Source organism: Mixophyes fleayi, chromosome 5 (genome assembly GCF_038048845.1).
Source record: "Mixophyes fleayi isolate aMixFle1 chromosome 5, aMixFle1.hap1, whole genome shotgun sequence".
Classification (NCBI taxonomy): domain Eukaryota; kingdom Metazoa; phylum Chordata; class Amphibia; order Anura; family Limnodynastidae; genus Mixophyes; species Mixophyes fleayi.
Window position 1 is genome coordinate 79,556,452 of NC_134406.1, and position 22,412 is coordinate 79,578,863.

Consider the following 22,412-nt stretch of genomic DNA (forward strand, 5'->3'; position numbering starts at 1 on the left):
ATACAGAGACAACACAGGTTTACAATTATAAAAGTTCAGTCTTCAATTTAAATATCAGGTCATCTCCAGCACTCTTTTCATTACATACTGTAGAACAGGACTTCATCTAGGCCTGAATTATAGTTGTATTTACAATGCATAGATAATAACGTGTCACTTCCCAAGAAATATATACATATTCCTGTTAGATCATATTCCTGTTAGTAACAGATCATTCAAAGACCATCAATATTTCAATTTCATGTGACTAGCAGCACATAAGTAAGACAACTTCATACTAGTCACCACATAAGTCCATGCTAGTACTGAATCAAACAGAATGTACTCTCAGACCCTGAATGGCACTCATAAGTCCCAATACACGCGGAAGCTGAAAGGCTGCAGGAATGTACAGAGCTGTTACTTACAAGAGAATAAATCCATCACCCAAATAAGAAATCACAGGTTATGGAATAGACAAACTGCAATAAAACTCTGCCTCATTGCTTGCAGGAAGAAGTATTCACAATCAGACCAGCAATTACCAGCAACAAAATGAGTTGGACTCATGGAACTGGAACAGCAAACACAAGGTTTAAGCTGATGAGCTGCTGTAATGCAATACAGTGCTGACACTGTAGTAGAATACACAGCGACAATCACACAGTGAAGACATTTAAGGCACTTACATCTCCTTAATACCATTGATTCACAAACTTCAGCACGTGAAGACACAGCAGACACAGGAACGGAGCACTGTCATCGTTTAGTGGTAAAACAGGAGGTGGAACTGGACACAGGAACAGCAGGAACAGAGCACAGCAATAGTTCATTGCTGGATAGTAGCTAGTGGAACTGGACACAGACCATGTAGGAACGGGGCAGTGCAATAATTCAGTGTTAGATAGCCGTAGGTACAACTGGACAAAACCAAGGCAGGGACATAGTTCAACAATAGTTCAATAAGTATGTAATACCACTTTCACATTGCCGCCCCAAAAATATCCCGGGTTCTTGAAGTCGGGTTTTTGACGAGTCTCTGTGCATCCCAGCTCATCAGACCCCGTTCACACTGCACCTTGAAATTCCCGTATCAACCCCCTTCATACTGAAGCTGGGTCTGCCCTGGCAATAAGTGTGAGTCATTACAAGAGGAGCTATGATTGGCTGACAAAGATGAGGTCAAGGGGACTTTTTTTTCTACACAAAGATGACCAAAACATTTTTATTCAACATATAAAACATTTTGGAAAAGGGTATAAATTTAGTCATATGTACCAATATAAAGAAAAAAGTGCGTTTGTTTTCACAAAAGTCTGTATACTATAAATGTAAAAAAAAATTTACATATATATATAGCTTTGACAAACATGTGCCAATAATAGTAGTGCAAGGTTAATTATTTTTCTAGGCAAACATTAGGACTTTGTAATATATACTTCCATTAACTATAACTGACGGTAATGTGGGTACTCAGGTTTATGTGGAGTAGCTGGGTACTCAGGGTTATCTGGAGTAGCCGGGTACTCAGGATTACGAGGAGGAATTTGTTGAAGATGATGTGGGGTGTTTAGTGACGTGCCTGACTTTCGTGGAAAAAATTGTTGCACTCTATTATATAAGGGGTAAGGCCCGTCAAGGTGGTATGGAGAGTGTGGTTGAGATTGTGCAGGCCCTTGTACTTTTGGCACCAGGCGACCAAGGAAAGCCATCATAAATTCTCTGTTTTCCCTGAGAATCCGCTCATGCATACGCATTACTTGCATAATGAAAGAGTCCTGCAGCTTGCGCTCATTATCCATGAAGCGTCGAAGATGTGCGTCATCTTGGGCTTACATAGCCATATCCAATTGAGCTGTTGAACCATTACTGTGGTCATGGCTTTTGTTGCTTGTTCCATCTTATTTAGCCTCTTCTTCCTTTGAGGATCATTGTAGACTAGAAATGGGAAAAACAAACAGAAAACATTAGGGCTACCGATGATGAAAGAATATTGCTGCAAAATAAAATAGCAGTGTTGTAAGCTAATATGTGCACGAGGCCTCCTCCCTCCTGCACAGTTGCTTCACATTGCAACATATACGTGTTCATGTTTTCATATGTTTTTAAGTTTAGTTTTTTAATGTTAAACTTTCATATATTTATTTAATTTACTTTTTATATTTAAAATGGTGACGGTTGTGTGTCTGGCACAGCTTGTGTCGCTGGGAATGGTTGTGAGTCTGACAATTCTTCTGTAGACATATTCATGCTGTCTTCGTGCACATTTGAGGTATCTAATTCTGCAAGTTCTTCCTGTGAATCATCACTATTCACAAGTGACGCTAGATTGAGTGACTTCAGGTTTTGGACTGTATGCATCATGGCGGCTTGAGGAGGACAGTGCTATTGGATTGCCAAAGACCACATTACACTGTTCATAAAAGGGCCATTCCATACGGCCAGCACCACTCTTTCTGCGGTTGTGGTCATGCACTTTTGAGTACTGTTTTCTAAGTGTCTTTAACTTGTTTACAACCTGCTGCTGGCTGCGCTTGATCCCCGGGCTGTTAAAATTTTTGCAATGTTGTAGTACACTGTGGCATCTTTTACAGTGCCCGTGATTTGCTTTTTTTATTTCCTCCTCTCCTCTAATGGTCAACAGCTCACACACCTCTTCCTCTTGCCAATGTGCCATGCTTTCTTCACTCTCTTCTCTGCAGCATTGAAATGACATCATCCTCCAGCATCCCTAACCCCCAATCAGCTCCTTTATGCGAAATTCCCAGGTCGCATCATTCAGACAGAAGGCTACCCGGGACGGATCCGGGAATAACCCTGCCAAAGTCCTGGGTCTAATTCCTGGGTCATCAGACCCGGGTAGATGCAGGGACCCCTTTCACACTGAGCATACACCTGGGTTGCTTTGGCTTGCCCTGGCAAAAATCTGGGTTTTTGTGGCAGTGTGAATGGGGTATTAGCAATTCACAGGAAATAGAAGGTGATATTGTAGTAAAAACAATATGGAGTTTATTGCAGTTCACATAAAGATGGTCTGAGCACAAGCACATTGGATATTGCAGTAATCAAAACAATACAGCTGAAAACACAGGTTCTGAGGTAATGCAGGAATAGAACAGTCTTTGTGGCAGTGCAGTAATATATCAGGCTTTGTAGCAATGCAGTAAAATAACAGTCTTTGTGCTAATGTAGGAATATAATACTTTCTTTGTGGAAATGCAGGGGTATAGCGCAGTGTTTACTGCGAATGCCCTGCAGAGTGAGCAATGAAAATTACTGCAGTCCATGCCTGTAGATACTGTGTATAGCTGTATGATTAGCGTGCAGATGGAAGGCCAGATTTCAGGAACCAGCAGACAATAAATTGCAAAGCCAGGTATCAGGAACCAAGAGACCATACAATGCAAAGCCAGGTATCATGAACCAGGAGTCTGCTGAATGCAAAGCCAGAAACTGCTTGATGCAAGATCAGAAGCACACAGGGCACAGATACAGGAAACAGGGAGATGGCGTATAACGATATCACTGGCTATAAGTGCCGGAGAAGTGAGAGCTTATAAAGTGCAGCCTTAAAATCAGCACTCAGAGAAAGACACACCAAATTGTATAGCATGTCTAAGTAACACGCACAATGCAAAGCAGATGAAAACCTAACAATGTCTAGGCTTCAGCCTCAAGTAGTACACAACGGCATGTAGGAGCAAGATATCTAAGTGTACACAGATTTCAGGAAAATAAATGGTAGTTAAACAATGCATGGTCAGAATGGCAGGCAATTTGCAACTGCAGTCAGTACATAGCAGGGTAACATAATTGCAGGACACTGGCCTTATAGACTCAATCATCCTTGCACTGACTGGATCTTCAATATATACATGAAGTTACTCAATCAATTTATAGGTTCACAGCAGGTGCTTGAAAGGGTGGGGTTATCCACAAAGGAGAAATACAAAGAAATATTCCCCAGCAACACTGCTGTCAACCAGTAAAAAAAGTTTCTATTTCTGTTTATACATACATATGCAGAAATCTCAGTTGCACATATTTGCAATTGCATTATAAGCCACCTGCCACTTCATGGCGCTTCTGCTTATAGGATGGTCCTAATTCTAAACAATGAGAGCCTGGATCATACATTCATGTGTTTTTAAATTGAGAGCTAACTTACCAAGTGGTACTCCAGGAATCTCCAAATGGCAATAGAGAACCAGTACTCCCCATCAGCCAATAATACCAAAAAAGTCTCTCCAATAGCAATATAGAAATAGAAGTTGCTCAATCAATTCATAGGTTCAATTTATAGGTTCACAGCAGGTGCTTGAAAGGGTGAAGTTACCCAGAATATGAAAAATACAAAGAAAAATCCCCCAGTACACTGATATGAACCAGTAAAAGTGCTGCTATTCTACTGGCACATAAAAATGCTAAATTCTCAGTCACAGACACTTGAAAATGTATGGTAAGAGTCACTCGCCGGATTCTCGAGTTCACGGCCCGAGGACCGACATGCTTACCTGGTCCCCGCTTCCTGCTCCATTCAGCTGGATTCGGCGGCCATCTTTCCAGGGATTCTGTGCATGTGCAGAACCATTCACCTTTTTAAGCCCTCTCCTGTCCTCTTATTGGTACCTCCTTTCTCTCTTCCAGTCGCGGTTCTTTGTGTCACTTTGCTTTAGCGCTGCTTGCATTAGAACTGGTTTTCCTAGTCTCCCTGCACCAAGTCTATTCCTTGTGTCAGTCTGCAGATTATTGCACCAAGTCTACTCCTTGTGTCAGTCTGCAGAATATTGCACCAACTCTACTCCTTGTGTCAGTCTGCAGAATATTGCACCAAGTCTAAACCTTGTGTCAACCTGAAGAACATTGCACCAAGTCTATTCCTTGTGTCAGCTATTAGATCATCACGTCAAGCATGTTCCTGTGCCTGCTTATCGATCTCCTCAGTCAGCGTTCTTGCTCCACTATCCTAAGTGGTAACATGCAGCAGTTTACAGGACATCGCATCAAGTCTATTCTTCTCTGGTCCCGCTCTCCTGGGTCTCGCGGGTACTCATTCCCGAGGACAGCGACCTGCAGTACAGAGGCAGTGAAGTCCATATCTCCTTGCGGGGATCTCTGGGGAAGATCCTCTGTGCTGTTAGACTCCACGCCTCTAGGGTGAGTAGTATCAAAACCACAGCGGATCACAAGGATCCAACTAGAATCTCAGTGAACCATAATAGTAAGCCACCCACCAAGGTGCTTCTGCCAATAGGGTGATAATAACTCTAAACATTGAGAGTCCATATACTGGGTCAAACAGTGTGTTTTTAAATTGAGAGTCAACTTACCCAGAGGTATCTCAGGGGGTGTTGTACGCTATCACAATGATGAGAAGAGCGACAACATACACACCGACATAAACACAACGAATGCAAACCCACCGACAGTGTTGAAATTCTGACAGCTTGAAAAAGAGATCTTGAAGAACTGCGACCATTCAACATGCAGTCTGTGAAGAATGACGTCACTGTCAAGTGCGGCGCTGTCACTCCGCCTATGAAGGTAGTAATTTCAATAGGCGCCGCCTGCACAATGTACACAAGGTTTGTAAAGAGAACACTGTCGGTGAGTTTGCATTCGTTGTGTTTATGTCGGGGTGTATGTTGTCGGTGTGTTTGTAGTCGGGATATAGACTACCACCGATCTCAGGAACCACAAAATGGTAATAGAGGCCCAGCACTCCCCATCAACTACTAACTAGATCTTATAAGCACATGTATTCCCTTCAAAACATACACAGCATCAATGTTCATTAGGACATTATTATAATATCTCTTGCTGTGTTTCATTAGGCCAAACAAGTTGCCAATGTGGAAAAGGTCTGTGAAGCAAGTCTCTTGTTTTCTACTTTAGATGAATAATTTCTCCTAACTCACTTTCTTCTTTCTATAAATTATAACATTGTCTATCTGATAATCTGCCACATATCTATCATAATTATTATTTTTCCTTTTAACAATATACTAATCATATTCCTCTACTTTTTTGTTAATCTGTAGATGCTTTCCTGATTATAGCAACAATGTTTGTTGTGATAGTCATGTGACTGCTCGGGACATGTGTCTTTGTGTGTTGCCAAACAAACTTACAAGTTTCTGACTTTTTTAAACATAGCTTTGTCAAGAGGTGAAGTAATTTTTATAATTTCACCAATGGCTTCTCTCCTGCTAATAGTGACCCGATTAACCTTGCTTCTCTAAGCTTTAAGTATCAGGAAAAAACAAATCTTCACTATCCAGTGTATTCTACTAACACTGGTCACAAACAGAATCACAGTTCAGTTCCAAAATCCTCTCCACACAAATCCTCTCCTTCTTATAACACACATGACAATGTCATATAAAATACATTGCTTTGCAGGGTCTACCACTCACCGTCTCACTATATACAGAGAGAAAGAGAGAGAGAGAAAGAATATAAGTTAATTTCATGAGAATCTCATAACAAAATATATATAAAATAAGAAAATTAAGTATGAGGGGGTGGGGCATGGCTTGGCAGCCATAGCGGGAAGATATGACACAGCTCTGGATCCAGTAGATCAAAATCTTCTCACAACCCTGGATGCTATCCCTCACTTTACAGCTGTAGAAGAACCAGAAAATAATGAATGAGACGAAAATTGTTGGCCCTGGACTCACTAAACCGATTCTCCACCGAGAGAGCTGACACTCCATAAATAGACTCGCTGGGGACACACCGCCTACACTTCCTGGATATCGGGACTTTGGAACCACACAAACGAACCCTGATAGGCTCATTGTGGTAATATATAGCCCCTGTATTAAGACACACATGGTAATACATGACTCCAAACCAATTGTGATCCAAGTACTAGACCGCAAACAACCCGGCAGTCAGATTTGAACTAAAAGTAAAGATTTCAGATATGAAATTTGAAGTAAACGTGGCTCCATTAATTACTGCCACTTACCTGATTTCCCTGTGATCAACAATCCAGAAAAGGCATTTGAGAAAGGGTCACCCTAGATATTTACGTGTACCAACAGGGAACAGGCTATAACCACCACCTGAGCTCACTTCCTGCATAACGCTACATTAGAGAACAAGGAGAAAATGTAACAAATCTGAAGAACCAGGGCAAATCCGATAACTGTTGGAGATATACGATCTCTTTGACTGGAACACAGAGCAACATAGCTGTGTGAGAGCACAGTAGCACTCTATTGAGAAGCACAACCAGGGTGAGTGCTCAAAAACTGTTAACACTCCTAACAACTTCTATTCACTCACCTAGAACTCATAGGGAAGTGGAAGAAGTACCTTGATAGTGTGGACACTGGGCCTTGCACTAATTATAAGATTCAGTTTCCATAATACTGGCACATACACTAAATCATTCATAAAGATTCAAGAGCTTCACTTGCATGCTCTCAGATCCTTAAGATTCATGGAAAAACCCCTATTGTCATTGCTCTTCAAGCAATTAAAAAACACTCTCCATTTCTATTTGCGATAAAGGGTACTTTGCTGCCACACTGTGGCCAGATTTAAAATGACAAGATACACATATAATACAAGTGTGCTCAAGGTCTGTATTAGAGATGGTCACTGACCCCTGTGTTTTGGTTTTGGATTCGGTTTTGGATCTGGATTACCGTCGTGTTTTGGTTTTGGTTTTGGTTTTGCAAAACCGCCATTGCGTGTTTTGGTTTTGGTTTTGGTTTTGTTTGGTTTTGTTTTGCTATTTTTTGGGAAAATCCATGTTTTTGGGCCTAAATTAACCCAATTTAGTGCTCCAACTGTTTTAGAGACAAGTAATCTAATTGTTGAGGTAATAAATCATCCAAAAAAACAGTTTAATTCTTCGTTGGTAGGCCTATTCTACACACAAAACAGATTGTCTTCCTCTCCATCTATGCATATTGGCAATGCAGCCATCGTCTTTGAATGTATATTACACCCTACACTTATAGTTAAATATGTAAAGAAATGGAAAAAGCCAGTTTGGTTTCTGTCTCTCAAGGCCCCCCTCCACTTGTATAAAATACCAAAAAATTCAGCCATTATAGACTGTACAATATTAATTGACATGGAGAAAGCCAGTTTGGTTTCTGTCTCTCAAGGCCCCCCTCCACTTGTATAAAATACCAAAAAATTCAGCCATTATAGACTGTACAATATTAATTGACATGGAGACAGCCAGTTTGGTTTCTGTCTCTCAAGGCCCCCCTCCACTTGTATAAAATACCAAAAAATTCAGCCATTATAGACTGTACAATATTAATTGACATGGAGAAAGCCAGTTTGGTTTCTGTCTCTCTAGGCCCCCCTCCACTTGAATAAAATACTAAAAAATTCAGCCATTATAGACTGTACAATATTAATTGACATGGAGAAAGACAGTTTGGGGTCACTCTGTCTCTCTAGGCCCCCCTCCACTTGTATAAAATACCAAAAAATTCAGCCATTATAGACTGTACAATATTAATTGACATGGAAAAAGCCAGTTTGGTTTCTGTCTCTCTAGGCCCCCCTCCACTTGTATAAAATACCCAAAAATTCAGCCATTATAGACTGTACAATATTATGAAAAATGGACAAAGCCAGTTTAGGGTCACTCTGTCTATGACACCCTACCCTTAAGGATAAATTGCCCTAACAGCAGCCTTTCAAGATGGTATGTGATATGGAAATGCCACAAGTCCCTTTCCTCTTTGGGGGTAGATTGCACCCTACACTTACATAGAAAGTTTTAAAAAGATGTTATCGGCATCATCTTCAGCTTAATCCTCACCCTCATCAGTGTGTACGTCATCATCGCAGACTATCAATTCATCGCCGCTTGAATCCGCCATTAGAGAACAGTCAGTGCTTGGATGTCTTGGATGGTGAAGGCCTTCCTCGTGGAAGATGTAGTTCATTTTTATAAACATCATTTTCTCCACATTTTTGGGAAGTAACCTTCTACGGCGATCACTGACTAAGTTCCCTGCTGTGCTGAACACTCGTTCAGAGTACACACTGGAGGGTGGGCAGCTTAGGTATTGCAAAGCAAGTTTGTACATGGGTTTCCAAATGGCCTGCTTTTCTTCCCAGTAAGGAAAGGGACTGTCTGACATTTCCATATCAACTACCTCTTGAAAGTAATCCTCCACCATCCTTTGCATGTTTATACTCATATTGGATGGAGTTATGGGCAAAGTGACACATTTTTTTGAAAAATCCTTCAAACCAGCCCAGATGTTAAATTGTTCTCGTCTGCCCCCTGTGTCTTCCCTGCTTCTTTTTTGGAAATTTAATTTTTTACGAGCAACAGCTTGAGAAAGTGAAGGAGGACACGTCGTCAAGCCGAGGCCCAGTTCAGCGGCCAACTTGCTGAGCAATAGCTCCTTGCAAAAGTTCACATCTCGCTCATTTACAAGTAAAGACTCAATGTAGGTTTTAAACCTTGGATCAAGCACAGTGGCCAAAACGTACTGATCCGAGTTCAAGATCTTAATAACTCGAGGATCATTGTGAAGCGAATTAAGTACTTGATCGACAAGGCCAACATACTTTGCTGAATTGCTTGCTTTCAGCTCCTCCTTCATTTTCTCAAGCTGCTTTTCCAATAGTCTAATTAAAGGAATGACTTGGCTCAAACTAGCAGAGTCAGCACTGACCTCACATGTCACAACTTCAAATGGTTTCAGCACCTTGCACAGCACTGAAAGGATTCCCCACTGTGCAAGAGTGAAATACATCCCCCCTCCTTTCCCAATGTCATGACTTGTGCAATATGCTTGGATGGCTTCGCGCTGTTCCTCCATCCTCTGAAGCATGTACAGGGTGGAATTCCACCGAGTTACCACCTCTTGCTTAAGTTGGTGGCAGGGCAAGTTAAACTGCTCTTGGAGCTGCTGTAATCTCCTACATGCTGTGGCTGAATGCCTGAAATGGCCTGAAATTTTACGGGCCACCGAAAGCATCTCCTGCACCTCACGGTTATTTCGTAGGAAGCTCTGCACCACCAAGTTGATGGTGTGAGCAAAACAGGGAATATGTTGGAAATCACCCAGCTGTAATGCTCGCACTATATTGTTGGCGTTAACTGAAATGACATACCCTGGGGAGAGTCCGAGTGGTATAAGCCATGCATCAATCACATCTCTCAGTTTGCGTAACAAATTGTCAGCCGTATGCCTGTTAGTGAAGCCGGTGATACAAAGAGTGGCCTGCCTGTGACAAATGTTACGTAGTGGTGTACATGCTGCTGCTGTTCCTGCTGGTGAAGGTGAATGACCAACCCAGTGGGCTGTCACAGTCATATAGTCTTTGGTTTGGCCACTTCCACTTGTCCACATATCTGTGGTTAAGTGAACAGTGGGCAGAATGGCATTTTTCAGCGCAATCTCTACATTTTACACACTTTTTGGTATAGTTGTGGAATAACTTTACGGGAGAAATGGTGTCGCGATGGAATTCTGTAACGCGGACACAAAACCTCAATTAACTGTGAAAAACCAGCTGCGTTTATTGTGGAGATTGGACGCAGATCTAACACTAACATTGCAGCCATGGCGTCTGTGATTCGCTTGGCGACTGGGTGACTGCTGTCATATTTGCTTCCCCTCGCAAATGATTGTTTCACAGTTAATTGCTGAAATGTAGGACTGCTCATTTTATTCACCTGCCTCTGGGATGACGATTCACCCCCAGCAGCAGCAGGACTAACGCTTTCTTCAGAGGAATCAATAATAGTGCAGGAGTCATCCAGCCTTAAGTGGGATGCCGGGCTAACTCCGAGCGCTACTGAGGATATTGATGAGGATGGTGTGGTGGGTGTATTTTGTAGCTGTCGGTATGTCGGTGAGCGGAGGGTCTTAGCTGATGAGGGAGTGCTTGTATTCTTTTGGGAAGAACTTTCAGCTTTTCCCAACACTTTGCCATGAACTCTCGTTAAATGGCGTAACATAGACGAGGTTCCAAGATGGTTAAGGTCCCTCCCTCGACTGACTGTGGCTTCACATACACTACAAATGGCTATACAATTGTTGTCTGGATTTGGGTAGAAATAATTCCACACATAAGAAGTGGATTTTTTTGTTTTATGCCCAGGCATGACAATGGCCTTTTTCTTGTCACGTGCCAGAACTGCTGCCACTGGTGCAGGACTTACACAAACAACCTCATCCTCATCAACATCCTCATTAGCGCCCTGGTCGCCTACACAAATCTCCCCCTCATCCTCTTCTAATTCCAAAGTGGCATCCTCAATTTGGGTATCACCGGCTACACTCGGGCTATTAAGGCACACATCAGCAGAATGCTCACGATTAGACATCCCACTGTTGGATGGACTCTCCACAGGGATTGTTGTCATTTGTAAATCAGAGCAAATATTCTCCTGTTATGCCTCACTGTTATCTTGCAGCTCGGCTTTGACGCGTAACAGTAGTTGTGCACCAATTGTAGGCTGGGTAACTTTTTGGGATCTGCCACTAATAGCCAAAGGTGAAGGCCTCATTCTCTCTTTGCCACTGCGTGTGTAGAATGGCATGCTTGCAATTTTTTTTTTATCGTCACTTAACTTTTGCTCAGTTACACTTCTTTTTCGCTTCAATACAGTAAAATTTTTTTGGGTTTTTGTTTTTTGCACTAATTTGAAAACACTCTGTTGTTTGACATCGCCTTGGCCAGATGACGTACTGGGAACACTAACATCAGGACTGGTGACAGAACCTGGTTGCTCATTTAGATCATATGTGGACTGCTTTGAATCCATTCTGAGCACAAACCACTGGGGAGTGCTAAAAATTATTTAGTAGATTCTGCTGACAGTTATGACTTTTGACAGCCAGAAATATTAATGCACAATTAGGGAAGACACCCCAAAAACACTGAGGAGTGCTAAAAATTATTTAGTAGATACTGCTGACAGATATGACTTTTGACAGCCAGAAATATTAATGCACAATTAGGGAGGACACCCCAAAAACACTGAGGAGTGCTAAAAATTATTTAGTAGATACTGCTGACAGATATGACTTTTGACAGCCAGAAATATTAATGCACAATTAGGGAGGACACCCCAAAAACACTGAGGAGTGCTAAAAATTATTTAGTAGATACTGCTGACAGATATGACTTTTGACAGCCAGAAATATTAATGCACAATTAGGGAGAGCACCCCAAAAACACTGAGGAGTGCTAAAAATTATTTAGTAGATACTGCTGACAGATATGACTTTTGACAGCCAGAAATATTAATGCACAATTAGGGAGGACACCCCAAAAACACTGAGGAGTGCTAAAAATTATTTAGTAGATACTGCTGACAGATATGACTTTTGACAGCCAGAAATATTAATGCACAATTAGGGAGGACACCCCAAAAACACTGAGGAGTGCTAAAAATTATTTAGTAGATACTGCTGACAGATATGACTTTTGACAGCCAGAAATATTAATGCACAATTAGGGAGGACACCCCAAAAACACTGAGGAGTGCTAAAAATTATTTAGTAGATACTGCTGACAGATATGACTTTTGACAGCCGGAAATATTAATGCACAATTAGGGAGGACACCCCAAAAACACTGAGGAGTGCTAAAAATTATTTAGTAGATACTGCTGACAGATATGACTTTTGACAGCCAGAAATATTAATGCACAATTAGGGAGGACACCCCAAAAACACTGAGGAGTGCTAAAAATTATTTAGTAGATACTGCTGACAGATATGACTTTTGACAGCCAGAAATATTAATGCACAATTAGGGAGGACACCCCCAAAACACTGAGGAGTGCTAAAAATTATTTAGTAGATACTGCTGACAGATATGACTTTTGACAGCCAGAAATATTAATGCACAATTAGGGAGGACACCCCAAAAACACTGAGGAGTGCTAAAAATTATTTAGTAGATACTGCTGACAGATATGACTTTTGACAGCCAGAAATATTAATGCACAATTAGGGAGGACACCCCAAAAGCACTGAGGTGTGCTACAAATTATTTAGTAGATACTGCTGACAGATATGACTTTTGACAGCCAGAAATATTAATGCACAATTAGGGAGGACACCCCAAAAGCACTGAGGAGTGCTACAAATTATTTAGTAGATACTGCTGACAGATATGACTTTTGACAGCCAGAAATATTAATGCACAATTAGGGAGGACACCCCAAAAGCACTGAGGTGTGCTACAAATTATTTAGTAGATACTGCTGACAGATATGACTTTTGACAGCCAGAAATATTAATGCACAATTAGGGAGGACACCCCAAAAGCACTGAGGAGTGCTACAAATTATTTAGTAGATACTGCTGACAGATATGACTTTTGACAGCCAGAAATATTAATGCACAATTATGGGGGACACCCCAAAAGCGCTGGGGAGTGCCAAATATGAAGAAAAAATAATAAACCTCTATCCTCCTCTCTGCACTAGCGATTTTGGTTAGAGCAATTGCAAGAACAATATTGTATTCTCTGTCCCTGCTCTAATTAGCCTATGACTACACCCTGCTCTCTCCCTCTGTCAAATGGCGATGGATTGCTGTGGAGGCGTGTATTTATAAAGTTGAGGTATCGCGAGAACCGAGTTCCGAGATCCGACAACTTCACAATGACGTTCGGCCTCGATTTGGATTCGGAATGGGCGGGAGAGTACCGAGCTGCTCAGCTCGGTACTCGGATACCCAAAGTTCGGGTGGGTTCGGTTCTCGGAGAACCGGACCCGCCCATCTCTAGTCTGTATACTGCACTACTGGTCATTTCAATAACAGCACTTACAATCTGAAATGACCATGTCCTCATAATTTTGATTTTACAAACTCAGACTTCTTTGTCAGCACATCACACTGACAACTGGATAATTGAACTGGTAATTTCTAATTCTCAGTACTTATCGTCACCATCAGCTATTGATATAGCGCCACTAATTCTGCAGCGCTCTACAAAGAACTCACTCACATCTGTCCTTGCCCCATTGGAGCTTAGAGTCTAAAATTCCTAACATACACACACAGACACAGACCAAGAGAGACTAGGGTCAATTTAATAGCAGAAAATAAACCTACTAGTACGTTTTTGGAATGTGGGAGAAAACTGGAGTACCCAAAGGAAACCCACGCAAACATGGGGAGAACATACAAACTCCATACAGATAAGGCCATGGAACAATTTATCTTTATTTATTTGTTTGTGCATTCTCCTGCCATCAAGAAATTCCTCTTCTTGAACAGCCATCAAGAGTTGACTTTTTTTACCATTACCCCTGACATCTATACTAAATAGAAATATTATTGAACAAGCAACAATCTAAGACAGTTCAATCTACATTACCTGACCTTTCTGATGACACCCGAAGTCCACTAGCAATTCTGATCATCATAACCCTCAGTCATCGGTACAGAAAAACATAAGTCGATGAGACTTACCCTATCAGCAAAAAGAAACCAACTGAGATCGCTGTGGTCTTCAGACACCTCTGGGATGAAAAACTTGCTGCCATCACAGAATTCCATTGATTCCACTCTGGCCCAAGTGAACCAACTAATGCAGAAGATGACCTTCATTACGCCACACATACAATAGAAGAACAATCTAAACTAGAAGAGAAGGCTTACGATTTAGAAAACCAAAGCAGGTAAAACAATCTAAGAATAATAGGGATACTGGAGTTGATCAAGGGCCCCAAACTAACATCCCTGCTCTCACATTGGCTTCCAGAACCGCTGGGCTTTGACACGAAATTCTTGATCTTAATCATAGAAAGGGCAAACAAGTACGGCCCAGATAGACAAAGAGACTCCAATTGCCCAAGACCTATGATCATGAGTGTCATGAATTATGCCGATAAAATTAAATACTTGATCATAACAGAAAAGTTGATGATCTAAGATACAAAGGGTAAAGAGATTAATTTACCAATATTTTTCAAACCAGGTTACCAGGAAACACATAGAATTTTAATCCGAGTTGCAAAGATCTGAAAATAAAATCAAGTTTATCCTGCAAAATTACACATCATTGAAGGTGGAATAAATACTTGATAGCTTATTTGTACACTGAAATTTAAAGTTGATATTTGTGTGCTACATGAAAAAACAGACAGTATTTAACTTATGTGCAAAACAGAAAACTAATTTTCACCCCTTGCATTGTAACATGGTTTTGTCCAGGAGACTTAAATAAGAAACTTCTTCATTTAAGTTCCTTAATGAATGAGGCCCAAGATTCTTACCTTGACCATACTGTTCTACATTGTGCCCATCAAATGACAGTGTGCATTATTATCCACATAGTTATCTAACGTCTTACCCTCTTCTGAAATAAATATAAGTATAGACAGAGATGGCTTATCTTTTCCATCTATTAATTAGATCTCCTCAATAATTTTCTTTTTAAGTTATTTAGTTGCAAAATATAATTTTCTGCAAAGATCACTCACATATTGGTTCAAAACTTTTAGTTTAGACTCATTCAAGATATTATTAGATACGTTAAAAATTTTCATCAGAGCTGGCTGACTTGCTAGGTCAACAAATTTGTTAAAGTTGCAATCCCCTGAACAAAAAATGTGTATTTTTTTTAAACATAAACCAATGTGTTTACCTATAAAAGGACACATTGTTTTGTTCTATTTTCCTTAGATTTGTTCTTCAACCTCATATTAATGATTTATATTTTTCAAAGTATCATGCAATTTTGCAACCAGAGACACATGGCATATGATATCACATGAGCAGAGAGCCTTCGGAACATCAGTCTTCTCAGCATGCTTGTTCATAGACCTATTCCCAATCCTTCTTTCCTCTGAAATCATGTGACCACTGAGGAGCTTCCTGTCTGACTGGCTCTGAGATCAGGTTGCACTCTCCCTGTGAATGTGCTTGAGAACTGAAACGCAAATGTGTTCCAGCTGAGAGACACTATCTAGCAGTTGCAATCATATAACTCCATCACAAACTGATTTTGCAAAAGGAAGACTGTATTAGGCTAGGTACACACTAAAGGTTTTTCAGCCAATTTTTGGGCCAATCACCCAATAAATGACCCCTCGACCCCATATCGTGTTAGTGTGTAGACTTATGCGATGAACAACAGTTGTTCCAAAGTGCTGATTGTCGCTTCATTTGGTTGCTCATACTGATTAATAATCTGATTCCAATCACCTTACGATCATGTAGTATGTATGCACTCATGATCACTATCTCCATAGAGTTTACTGAGTCATGATCTTTTCAGCCGATGCCAGCAATGAAAATGTCCTGGTCAGTAAATGTAGAAAGTGCTGTAGATGGAATAATTAGTTCGTTCATTCTGAGAATGAATATTTCGTTAGAAGCTAACGAAATTCATTATGACATGTGGATAGTTATAACAAGGCGCTTAATCAGTGTGACAGGAATGAATGAATGAATGAATGCATATTGTGCTGTTATTCCCTAAACAACTATAGGATCAGATGAAGAGCACAGATCTGAAGGTAAATCATGTGTAGTGTGTCTGCATGAATCGCCGGACCGGTCGGACCTTCAGGCGTAGGTACAATCTTTGTAGATAAAAGATTGTTCGGCAAAATCTCCAGTGTGTACCTAGCCTTATAGGAGGACATCCTGAAAAAAATATACCTCACCAGACTGATGAAAGAGTATATCCTTAGTGAAGTGTTTGGCTAAAGAGATATTTAATTTTCATGGTTTTATAAAACTCTCTTTTAATTTCATATTGTCCTGTTCATTTAGGCTTTTTTCAAATGTGCAATTGCCAGATGAACCACCTCTTACATTTAGTTTTTGCTTTCCAATTGTACTTGCAGTGATCTAATATCATTGCAGAAAGTTGTCTTGTTCAAGCAGTAAGTCATCCTTGTGTTATACCTTGCAATATAAATATTTAGAGTCTCAGGACACCTTTACCTCTTTGGTGGAGATTTCCATGTTCATCCCTTAGTTGTTTAATAGCTTGTATTTATTCTGCTTTCACTAGATTTGCTTATAATTTACTAGGTTTTATTACCAAATCTGTGGAATTTAAATTTCTGGAATTTTATTTCTATATCTTCTACTTGCTGCATTATAGGATTTGAAACCTCTTTGAACCAAGTGTATTGTGATTTCTTTTTTGCTTCATTATAAGTACATTGGATTTATTTTGCTTTCTTGTGTATAAGATAGCATGTCCTCTTAATACTGTCTTAACTGTCTCCTTGAATAAGATTGTGTGTAGCTGATTATCAGTTAAATTTCTTATCCAGCTGTGATCCAAAAAGACTTTCATCTTCTGAGACACTGCAAGTCTAATTTGGTATCTCCATAGTTTAAAAACATCTCTTGCAATGTTCAAGGATAAGAAGAACCATATCAAAGCATGGTCTGAAATTAAAATTGGTTCAAATATAGGATAGGTTACATTGGTGAAAATGCATGTGTCCACCAATATCTTATCTCATCTGGATAATGGACCATAAGCATTAGCAAGGCAAGTCTCTACCATCAGGGTGTGTAATTCTTCAGACATCCACTAGCAGGAGCTGCATACTTATAGACCAAACTCGAGGAAATGTTTTGCAAATTGTCTGTCTAAAACTGCAATAATATTAACGTTACCAGCCAAGTTATGATAATGAGTTTCAGAAATAAATATTTGCAATATTTATTTGTAATTTATGAATGATAGGATATCAACATTCTGTCATGTATAGTATAATCTAATGCTTAGTATAATCTAATATTACATAATGGCGCGCAGGATCAATAATTCTAGCATGTTCTATAAATGGTAAACACGTTTTTGATTAGAACTGCTACACCTCTGGCTTTGAATTTAAATGAGGCAAACATTATATTATTATAATGGTTTTTCTTAAATTGAACATGTTCATAATCTGTCAGATGAGTTTCCTGCAGCAGGACCACATAATTGATTGCGTTATATAAATAAAGATTTTCTTAATTGGGTAGTTATATAACATGTAGTAAATTCAATCTCTGACATGGTGAAAAATGAACAAATTTACTGGTAAATTCACTGGTAAATATAGTTTCATATCTGATAATCAATAATCATAACCTTTCACATTCAATATTTAATAAAAGAAAGATTTAAAAAACATCAATCAAGTTAAATCTTTGTCCATAAAAACGTAAATAAAAATAAAATGTGAATAAAACTCTGTTGAGTGCTAAGTCCAGCTGCTATAGGTGGACAAATAGCCCCCTAGTTGAAATAGTAATTATAATTTATTTAGCTCACATCATACTTGCTTTCTCTCCAGGTATGTCCGGAAGGCTCCCGAAATTCAGGGTATCCCCCGGATTTCCAGAAACGCGGGCACTCTCTCCACAAGGGGGGGGGGCTCTTAATGATGCAACCTTTTAATTAAGTCCTGCCCCCGCCACACAGCTGACCTCCTCTCCGCTGGGAGACAGTAAACGTTGACAAGTATGTCTCACATATTACTACATGTACAGTACATGCTAATACTATTACATTGCCTCACTAATTTAAGCATAGTGTAGTAAAACTATATTAAATAAATTGATATTATGTTATCATTACAAAATTAGGACTGAAATATAGTATAGCAGTGATCACAAAGTGGACAGAGCAAAAATCAAGACTTTGCAGATTCTAACCTAACTGTGGTATAGTTTACTGCAGAGCTACCACCTCATAACAGATCTGTGTAGTGAAGATAAAGCAGGTTTCCTTGTGTTCCCTGGAATTGACTCTGTTCACTGGCACTCATCCTCTTCATCTCTGCTTTTGTGCCATGTTGTGTGGCAGCTGCTGTAAGTTCCATTATATTCTCTGGCGACTGGAAATAATCAGGATGTAATGAATGTGCACAGATGACCAGGGAAGATAAGTACAAATCTTTGACCCAGGGAAAATTATTTAGCATATACAGTATGTATAAACTCTCTAGAAGCTCTAATGACCTCTGCTGAGAAATCTGGAAACAGGAACAGTTTCTTATCCTCCCAAATAATACTTCCTCTATTTTTTTGAATGCAAACCAGACTGTTGATTTTTTAGTAAGAAATTTAAACACTTGAAAATTAATACTTTTAGGCGAGCATTACCTGGATATCTTTGTGGGCTCAATCTGGGCCCGATTCATTAAGAAACATAAATGCCGATACGTGCCATATTTTGTGTTAAATCACACTGTGCATGCGGAACGGACTATACGCCAGTAAACGCAAGAACATCCAATTCATCTTTGAACGCAAAGGACACTTTCAACAGTTTATAATTTCATGGTCAGAACAGGGATGGGAATGGGCCTATGCACAGAGTCAATGTACATTAAGAGCGTGGAAAGTTCGACCGCACACAGCATTGTCTGATTCAAGCATTAGGCATCTCTCAGGTAAGTTGTATCATATGAATCAGCTACAGGCCAGGCTAGAAAATGTGTTTCCAATCAAGAGAAACTGTAAAAATGCAGAGTAGACATTAATAACATCCAGATAAATGTATTTCATTGAAAACATATTTTTTTTATGAATCACTATATATTGACTACATATATTAGCAGGTGAAAATAACTGAACTTTTTATTTTTATCTGTGCGTTCTGCTAGGACTTTATATTCCACATATGTATTGTACGTATCCTGCAGTATATTGTGTCTGTCTCAATATGGCAAGTATTGTATAATCTGAGTGTACCTAGGCCCATATTCAACAAGAGACATTTCTTCAGATCCGCTTCTGGCTGAATACGAATGTGCATATGTCTGATTTACATGCATTTCAGATCTTCATCTAGCGTGCCTTAATGAATAAGGCCTTCTGTGCGCACTTTCAAGAGTAGGACATGTTTATCCAGGTGTAACAAGTTTGGTAATTCTAGTGTCAGAGAGGTCTACAAGACAGAGCTATTATATTTTTTCTGAAAGTCCCACAAATGTAAGATTCCATAGTCTGGATCTATTTTCCAGGTCATCCAGCTTCATCTGCATGTGTTGCTTTGCCAGTGAAGGGGTCTGCCTTTTCGTTCAGTTGTTGTCCCTTGTTTTTGTGTGTTCTATTTGCTCTTTTAATAAATAAATACTCCCCTCTATTTTGTAAATTCTGCAAAGGCGACCCTATAGTCTATGTTCAACTCATTTAGAGTTGTACGCATTTGTGTCTAAAACATACACGTAAAGCAGTGTGTTAGAATGTACCAGCATGAAGATATGTTTAAAGCACATCAAAATGCACTTTCAAAGTATGATGATATGGCCGCATAGTAGAAAAGCAGGTCATAATAAGGTTTTAATATATGTTAAAAAAAAAAGACAAAAAGAAACGTGCTGCCTCCTTCATCATCATCATCACCATTTATATAGCGCCACTGATTCCACAGCGCTGTACAGAGAACTCATTCACATCAGTCCCTGCCCCATTGGGGCTTACAGTCTAAATTCCCTAACATACACACACAGACAGACAGAGAGAATAGGGTAAATATTTTGATAGCAGCCAATTAACCTACTAGTATGTTTTTGGAGTGTGGGAGGAAACCGGAGCACCCGGAGAGAAACCACACAAACACGGGGAGAACATACAAACTCTACACAGATAAGGCCACGGTCGGGAATTGAACTCATGACCCCAGCGCTGTGAGGCAGAAGTGCTAATCACTGTCCTTCCCCCTGTGATGATTGCGCTGATGCTCCTCCCAACACTCCTGGCCAGAGGATGTTGGGATAATTAGTGTTTAAAGTCTAAAAATAGTGTTTTAATAGGTGGAACTACTGGCCTGTAGCTGTGAGAGAAATGGAAGAGATTGCGGCTCGTGATTGGTCCTCACACCTCCCCTCTGCTGCCATTTAATTTCCAACAAAACTAATTTGGTTCTCCAATACAAAAATGGATGCCAGCCCCTGGTGGTCTGGCAATGGGAAGAGGCCACCTCTTAAAAATAATAATGCAGTTTTAAGTAAAAGAGCAAGTTGTTTCATGTATATTATTCAGCCCAGTAATACATATCTCTCAACTGTCCCAGTTACAGTCCTGATGTTTCCATAGCAGAGCAGCGGTGAACGGGTGCAGCACACCTGCTACTGGTATATGCTGCAGTGCTTGCAGGGGAAGGGAAGTATCTAAGGAGCAGCCCTAGTGCTTTACAAGTACCCTGTCCCGAAGCCAGAGAGTTAAATGTTGGATGGTATGAATACATGCCTTTGTATGAATTAATTTCAAATAGTGGCTTTACCAGGTAGGGTGAAACATCACATTTGCAGCCATTTTTTTCCCCCAAGGCTTTGCCTTTGTACTCCATCTCAGAGCCCTGGCAGAAAATCAGCACTGTGTACCAGTAACAAGTTGCCGACTGCTGCCCCTGCTTGTGTGCCCAATTATTATTATTATTATTATTATTATTAATAATAATTTTTATTTATAGGGCGCCACAAAGTATCCTTAGCGCCGTACAGGGACAAACAATGGCACAGTACAAGGTGAAACAGCACAGTACAAGTAACAGTAAGCACTATAACTCTTGGGGCTCAGGCACAGCATAAAAGAGAGGGAGGGAGGGGAAAAGTGAGTACAGGCAGGTAACTATGGCCCAAGAGGGTGGGCACAGATGACAAGTTGAGAGTCACTGAGGGGAGCGGAGAGAAGCGAGAGGAGACAGAGGGCAGAGGGACCGAGAGGAGGTGAGGGATACTGAGGGAATACTTGAGGGAAAATAAAAGCACTTAATGACTGACATTATATCAATCATTCAGTGTTTTAGGTTTCCTATAGACACTAATGGCACAGGTGAATGCCTAGTTTCGCTTGGTGGTAGAACCACCCTTATTAAGTGAAAATGTCAGGACGTTACTAAAAGGGGCACATTCAATTGTTGGCGGTTTCCACCGCGGAAAAAGTATTACCGTTATTAAGGTAATACTAAGCCGGACTTCAGCTCGCAGGCTGAAATCCAGCGTGAAATGTACAGTAATAACAGTATTTACCGTAATGACAGTAATAGTGTGTGCGCTGCGTTACTTTAGGCAGTAACGCCAACAAATAAATATGCCCCAAAATGTACTATGGTTTCGCCTATAATCAATTATGTAATATCTAACTAAAATAACCTGTCCAATAGGATATTGTCCTCACTGATTATATTAAAGTGTTAGCAACTAAAACAGTCGATATTGAACCTTCCCTATTCCTCAAAGTATTTAATATTTACAACAATTACACAAAGCACCATCACCAAAGCGTTTAGACTTTTTTTTACTTCTATGCACACAACTGTAATAACGCACAGGTTATTCATAATACTTTTGCATTTGCAAGTTCTTCCGAAGCACTTTGAGAGAGTTTGCCCGAGTCAAAGATGACTTCAGAGAGGAGGCACTTCCTGCTGTCACCACGTCAGAGAGAGACAGTCAGCTGACAGTCGCCTGACAGGTACCGAGGGAGTGGAGAGACACGGCT

General features: G+C 40.2%; 1 long non-coding RNA gene across 2 annotated transcripts; it reads right to left on the minus strand.

The window, feature by feature from the left end:
- Nucleotides 1-602: 602 nt before the first annotated feature.
- LOC142158474 (uncharacterized) lies at nucleotides 603-22,323 on the minus strand. 2 transcript variants are annotated; one of them, XR_012692783.1, is made up of 3 exons: nucleotides 22,241-22,323; nucleotides 18,235-18,399; nucleotides 603-1,917 (listed from the first exon to the last, which is right to left on the minus strand). It is a non-coding gene; the product is annotated as an uncharacterized LOC142158474 (long non-coding RNA). The 2 variants fall into 2 exon arrangements; XR_012692782.1 differs by lacking the exon at nucleotides 22,241-22,323 and adding an exon at nucleotides 18,652-19,064.
- Nucleotides 22,324-22,412: the final 89 nt, after the last annotated feature.